The sequence below is a fragment of the Lupinus angustifolius genome, chromosome LG16 (genome assembly GCF_001865875.1).
Source record: "Lupinus angustifolius cultivar Tanjil chromosome LG16, LupAngTanjil_v1.0, whole genome shotgun sequence".
NCBI classification, from domain to species: domain Eukaryota; kingdom Viridiplantae; phylum Streptophyta; class Magnoliopsida; order Fabales; family Fabaceae; genus Lupinus; species Lupinus angustifolius.
In genome coordinates, this window is record NC_032024.1 from 6,948,402 (window position 1) to 6,956,490 (window position 8,089).

The window sequence follows — 8,089 nt, forward strand, 5'->3', positions numbered from 1 at the left end:
GTTGCATCTGTCCCATGCTGAGAAAGAGGGATATGCCTTATGAGGCCTTGGAAGAGAGCCATCTATGAACTCAAGCTTGTTCTTGGTCTTTAATGCCCATCATCATGGCCTTGGACCAAGAATGATAATTTGATCCTATTAATGGTGGTGATACCAAGATTGCTCCAGAATTTTCATTAGGACTCATCTAGTATGTACTAGAAGGATTATTGAGAGGGTTCATGGTGACTATATTGTTTCCCATTATTGATCAAAGAATTGAAGAGGGGAGATATAGTGAGAAGATGGAAGCACTCGATGAATGATATCGCAGCAGAGCATCAATTGATGCTCTGATACCATCTTAGAAAAGTAAACTCCATTGACGGTGATAACAAGAAATAAGAAGATTAGCTAGAAGAAATGATGAGTTATTTCATTGATGATGCTCAAAAGAATACAAGGCACTATACTTATACAAGTCAACTATTACCCTAGACAGATTCTGTTAATAACATAAAAATACAAACAAAGTAAAAGCTATGATACAAAGCATGATAACTTGAGGCTTAAGTAATAGTTGACTTTTTCGTTGACTTTTATGACCAAACAATGGGTGAATGTATAATCCAGCTTCCTTCTCAAAATTTGCTTCATTATTGTCCCATGAATTAATTTGGATGAGAGGCCAATCATTGCATGCTTTAATCAAGGAATCTAACCGAGGGAACTGATCTTGGCATGTCTCGCCCAAGCTTCATGGTTGATGGGCCACGACCAGTTGATGCGCCAGACTTGGCCACTGATGCGCCAGACTTGGCCACTGATGCGCCAAGTCTGACCGAGGATGATGCGCCAAGTGCACCAAGGCTGACCGAGGATGATGCCCCAAGTTCGTAAGGCTAGTCGAGGATGATGTGCCAAGGCTGACCAAGGATGATGCACCACGCTTGGTTGATGATGATGCGTCAAGTCTAACCGAGACTTATGCACCACACACGCGTGATACTAATAGGCCAAGTCTGACCGAGACTTATGCGCCACACACGCCTGATGTTGATGCGCCACACACGCCTGATCTTGATGTGCCAAGTCTGTCCGAGACTGATGCGCCATATATGCCAAGTCTTGTCGAGTCTGATGCAAATTTGTGACTGATCCAGACTGGTCTTGCTGATGCATCAAGTCAAACTTTCTGACCGAGTCCTCTAAGCCATGATGCGAAATTGTGTTCAAGCTGCTTGGTCCATCATGCAAGTTGGCTGAAGTGTTGTGCACCAACCTACTTAAATTAAGAACATGAGAATCAATCATAAAAGATGGAGGCACTCAATGCTGATAGCGCAATAGAACATTAGAAAAGAACAATGCTTGGATTTTAACTGAACTTCCTGAAGATAAAAGAGTCATAGGTTATAAATAGGTGTTTAAGACAAAACATCATACTGATGGAAGGATAGAAAGGTATAAGGCAAGACTTGTCGCCAAGGGCTTCACCAAAACAGCAGGGATAGACTACCTAAACACTTTTAGCCGAGTTGTTAAGATAACTACCATTAGAACCATTTTAGCTCTTGCCTCTGTAAAGGGATGACACTTGCATCAACTTGATGTTAATACTGCCTACCTGCATGTTGACCTGATTGAGGAGGTATATATGAAACCTCCTCCTGGATTGAAAGTTCCTAATGATCCCTTGGTCTGTAAACTAGAAAAAGTCTCTATATGGCCTAAAGCAAGCAAGTAGACAACGGAATGTTAAGCTTACTGTTGTTTTGATACAACATGGTTATACTCAATCAAGGGTTGACTACTCTCTCTTCACTAAAATTAACAATAATAGCTATATTGTTATACTTGCGTATGTAGATGATCTTGTGATTGCAGGAGACAACCTTGATGAGATACATGGTGTAAAGGATGTTCTTGACAATAAATTCAACATCAAGGACTTTGGAATTCTGAAATACTTCCTTGGGATTTAAGTTGCTAGAAACAAAGATGGAATCAGTTTCTGCCAAAGGAAGTATGCTCTTGACTTACTTTAAGACTTTAGTGTGTTGGCTAGTAAGCCCTGTTGTAGCCCTATGGATAATAATGTTAGATTGCGTTGTAATTTTGGACAACCTTATCCAGATGTTACCTCCTATAGAAGACTCATTGGTACGTTGGTTTACTTCACTCATACAAGACCAAACATATCTTTTTCTGTTGGTCATTTAAGCCATTTTTGGCTGCTCCTAGATCAAGTCACTTTAAAGCAGCCTTGAGGATATTAAAGTATATTAAGGCTGCTCCTGGAAAAGCACTATTTTTTCGTACTAAGACTACCACTGAATTAAAAGGGTTTAGTGGCGCAGACTGGGCCTCTTGTCTTGATACAAGAAGGTTAGTCACATGCTTTTGTTTTTCCCTTAGGAAATCCTTAATCTCTTGGGAGAGGAAGAGACAAAGAACTTTCTCTAGATCCTCTGCAGAGGTAGAATATAGAGCTTTAGCTCCAACAGGTTGTGAAGCCCAATGGCTTATTTATCTTCTTGATGATCTATATTTAAGTCATGTTGGTCCAATTATCTTATATTGTGATAATCAATCTGCATAACATATTGTTGTTAATCCTGTTTTTCATGAAAGGACTAAACACATTAAGATGGATTATCACTCAATTAGGGAAAAAGTTTTGGATGGTGTGGTACATCTGTTGCCTATTTCTTCTAATGAACAAGTTTCTGATATGTTTACTAAATCTCAAACCCCTGGCATTTTTAAAAACAATTTACCCAAGCTTGGCTTATGTAATATACACATTCTAGCTTGTGGGGGGGGGATGTCAAATATGATTGATTCTCATGTTCTTAATTTATGTAGGTTGTGCACAACACTTCAATCAACTTGCATCATGAACCAACCAGCTTGAACACAATGCTGCATCATGGCTTATAGGACTCGGTCAGAAAGTTTGGCTTGATGCATCAACAAGACCTGTCTGGCTCAGTCACAAATTCGCATCAAACTCGATCAGACTTGGCATGTGTCGCGCATCAGTCTTGGTCAAACTTGACACATCAGCATCAGGCATGTGTGGCGCATAAGTCTCGATCAGACTTGGCGCATCAACGTCAACCGGGCATGGCACATCATCCTCGGTCAGTCTTGGAGCGTCATCCTCGGTCAGCCTTGGCGCATCATCCTCGGTCAGCCTTGGCGCACTTAGCGCATCATCCTCGGTCAGCCTTGGTGCACTTGATGCATCATCCTCGATTAGACTTGGCGCATCAGTGGCCAAGTCTAGGGCATCAACTGGTCGTGGCCCATCAACCAGGAAGCTTGGGCGAGACACGCCAAGATCAATTCCCTCGGTCAGATTCCTTGATTAAAGCATGCAATGATTGGCCTCTCATCCAAATCAATTCATGGGACAATAATGAATCAAATTCTGAGAAGGAAGCTGGGTTATACATTCACCCATTGTTTGGTCATAAAAGTCAACGAAAAAGTCAAATGTTACTTAAACCTCAAGTTATTATGTTTTGCATCATAGCTTTTAGTTTGTTTGCATTTTTCTGTTATTAACAGAATCTATTTAGGGTTGGTTAGGATTTGTAGTTAGTGATCATTGTATAAGTATAATGCCTTGTATTCTTTTGAGCATCATCAATGAAATAATTCATCATTTCTTCTAGCTAATCTTCTTCTTATTTCTTGTTATCACCATCAATGGAGTTTACTTTTCTAAGAAATTGATTATTGGGTTTGCTTTCTAGTTTGTTTCAGAATATTAATGAATTGAAGTGTTAAACACTTAAACGCATAACTTTGTTTGTGCATGTTCCTAATAGGTCAAATTTAATGTGGTCCGGTTTGGATAGGTCTGGTTCCTAGAGTTGGATCCAAAAATCTATTCAGACTGATCAGTTTTAAAAAAATCAATCCAATACAATACAATTACATTCGAATTTTGAGGTTTCAACTTAATTTGGACTGGTTTTCGATTTTACTTTTGCACTGGTATGAATTTGAACACCCATATGTATTACTTTCATTAAAATGGTTGTATTACCATACTTTTTTTCTTTATGAAGGATAGTCATGACTTCACTTCTTTATCCCCAATCATCTTTAATAGTCATATGACGCTACCTCTATTCTTAAAATGAAATATTAAACAAAATCTCTTCCTATAAGAAAATAATTGTAAAACAAAAAAAATATTTGGTAAATACAAGAAAACAAATAAACATTTTATCTTCAAAAAATATAAAAATATAAAATGTTCCAATCATATGAAGGATGGAAGAATAGTCTTGAAAATTTGCTTCTTTTCCTCGACTCGTCATTTGGGCACTCACACTATGATGCTTGTAGTCCTAAAATAATTAAAACTTACCCCAACAAACAACAATTTTCTATAAAGATTTATAGAGTCTTGATTTCCTATCGTTCATATGAATATACGTGAGAGCAAGATGAAGAATTTTTTTTGACACAAAAGTAAAATAAATAAATTTTGTCTTTTCAATAAATGAATTTAATAACCAAACAAACTTTAAGGTTTAAAACGATCCTTGTAATTTCTATTTTCCAATTTTGCCCTTCATACTTTCATACTACTATATAAAGCTCTTTTTTTAAAAGGACATATAACCGAACAAACTTTAAGGTATAAAATAATCCATGTAATTTCTATTTTCCAATTTTGCCCTTTATACTATTATATAAAGCTATTTTTTTGAAAAAAGATATACATGTAATTAAAAAAACTATTACAATAAGAAATTTAATATAATAAGAAAATTGTAAGTATTTAATGTCAACCTCCAAAATTTGATTTGGGTTGTATGCAAATGAATATTAAAAATAGTATATGTTGTGATGGAGCATCATTAGCACAGATGGGGGCAAGCTACCCCTTGGAAAAAATTTTAATTTCTCATTTTTTCTTTTCTTTTTTACCTCTGAGAGCACATCTAGTGTCTCATAACGTGCATCACTTTATATGTCACATATTGTTATCACCTAGAAAAATATTTAATTATCAATTTTTTAAGTTATAAATTACATTTTTTTAATCAATCATAATAAGGGGGACATATTTTTTAGAATTATAGATATACTCCCTTTATCTACACTCAAACGATATCTTTGTGGAGATACTCGTTGGAGGTCACATATTTCTTTAATTTGTAACTTTTGTTAAATAAATAAAGTTCAACTCGTGTGATCTTCTAAAAATTATACATAATGCATTAAGTTTGCTTATACATGTAGATGTTGATGTTGCTTATAATAATATGGATTCATTTGAGTTTGTAATGATTTTATACCTTCATGAAAGATATTATGTATGTATTGATAATATATATCTTAAGTATGCTTAGAAGTCATTTAATATTGATAATATATGTATTTTTATTCAAAAAATTTATTCTATTCATTTTGAATTTTTGATGATAAAGAGAAAATTAGTTGAAGATGTCAATTTCAACATTTTATCTTGATGTCGTTAATCATTCAAGTTTGAAAATTTTTCAATCATATGTTATTAGTCATATTTTTCTTGACCGAATAATTCATCTTATCTTAACTATTATGGATCCCTACTACATAAATATCAATTTCAACAATAAAAACAACTAAATAAAATTATATAGTAAGATAGAACATGAATTGCTTGCCGACAACATTAAAAAATTAAAATAACTCAAAATTTTATATCTGATCCAATCATGTAACTTTCTTTATATTTTTTTATTACTTAATTATTTTTAGTTATAAATTATAATTAAATATTATTGTATCTAAAGTTTTGATCAAAATCTGCCGGTAATGATTATATGCATTAGTTATGAGCGTAATGTCAGGTTGTTATATTATATCAAAATTTAAAACTGATAAGTAAAATAATATTAATATCTATTTCTATATTTTACCTAATATAATTTACAACGCCTCCTTCTTTTCTCTCACTCATTTCCTCTCAATTTCCACAACAAAAATTCTTTGATTAATGACTTTAGAAGAAAACGTTTACACTGAAGAGATGTCAAATTGAGAAAGACAAAAGATTGTTGACTTATTCTTCTATGAAGATAATTCTTTTGTAAGAATTTATAGTTGTAAAATTATACACTTAATCCTAAATAATAGGGATATAGGTTGACGGACACTAAAAATAGGTAACAATAATTGTATAAATAGAATACCTTATATGTTTATATGTGAATATTAATATTTTATAGTAAGTAAGATTTGAATTTTCAACCTCCTCATTAATTTATTCCTTAAATCTTGCATCTGACCAAAATGACCCCTTCAATTAGATATCTTGTATCAAAATAAAATATTTTCTATTTCATTTTACCTATAGACAACATAAAAGTGAAGAAAACTATTAAATATCATTTAATTTGTTATTTGACTGAAGTTTTTGAAAGAAAGTTACTTATTAGCCGATTGGTTGTATCAGCAAAAATATCCACCTTACAAATAGCTCTGTCGTCTTATGCTTTTTCTCTCTCCTAATTTTGCATAAAAAAAGCTTAAAAGATACATTTCAAATAAAATAACAAATGATTTCAATAAACTATTTAAGTAATTCAAAAAAGAATAATCTTAAACTTCAAGTCTATATTTATACATGAGCCGCTTTTGGATGTTTTGAGATAGTATCATTTTGTTAAATAAAATAAAATGTTTTATTAATTAAGAGTGTAGATTAACATTTTATTTGAATTATGATTCTCGATATACAAAATGGTGGTAGTGGTTAACACCTTCTAAAGAATCTACATGATTAAGTTGGGCTGAGTATTGAAGAGAGTGGTTATTAATGAACTTTGGTGTTGAGGTTCTATAGTGTCAAAAAACTTAATATATAGTAAACCACAATTATGGCACAAGTTCTATTGGACGTCGATGTGAGAAGTTGTATAACAAATTTGGAGAATTGGTGTAACACCCTAATTTTCATAAAATAATAATAATAATAATGGAAGCATAAAATATGCCAAATTATTAATATTCTCCTTAATAAAAAATATTTTATTAAAATTTTATTAAATACTAAGTAAAATATATTATAAAGATGCATTAAATTTTTATAGTAACACTGAATGTTAAACTTAAAGGGTAGAACATAGTCAACAAGTTATCTTGAACTTAACACAAAAAATCCTCTAAATTCAAACTCCTAATGTCAGAAAACCCCAAGCGTACTCGGGTGACAGAGAGAATGATTTTGTCCGTTCTTGGCCAAATGGGAAGCTTCCTTTCGGGGGTCTTGGAAAAGAGAACAAGTAAACATTAATGGGGGATGTTAAAGAACATAGTATTACATCTTAGTAGAGCCTAACTTCTTGGAATGAATGAAAGGAATAAAATTGAATAGTACCTCTAGAACTTGCATTAGAATTTTCAGAGTAATTTACAAAGGAATGGATAAAAGCTATATGTAGAAAGAGGAGGAGGTTAAACTAACAGAAATAACCTATTGAACTAAACTACCTACTAGAAATAGAAAAAGGGGAACTTGAGCCTAATAACAAAGATAAAAACCCAGCCCAATAGTAATTTAATCTGTTTGCAGAATGCAAACTAAGTTGCATAAAGAATTTTTACTACTTTGTCTTCTTCGATGGCTTGTAACTTGTATCCTTAAGGTTGGATTTCATTTCCAATAGCCCCACAAGCTGGCATGTGAATATCTAACATACCAAGCTTGAAAAGAATATTTTTTAAGAGAGCAAATGATAATGCTTTGGTGAAAATATCAGCTATCTGTGAAGAAATGGGAATGGAAAGAAGATGAAGCAAGCCAGATTGGACCTTTTCTATCACAGAGTGGCAGTCAATGTCGATATGTTTGGTCCTTTCATGAAAAACGGGGTTAGCAGCTATGTGAAGGGCAGATTGGTTATCATAGTAAAGCATGACAGGATGGGGATGAGGTATATGCAAATTATTAAGTAGATATGTGAGTCATTGTGCCTCACAAGCAGCTAGTGCCATAACTCTATACTCTCCATCAGCAGAGGATTTGGAAACCACTTGTTGCTTCTTGCTTTTCTAGGAAACTAGTGTATTACCAATGTAAAAAAAGTACCCCGAGACA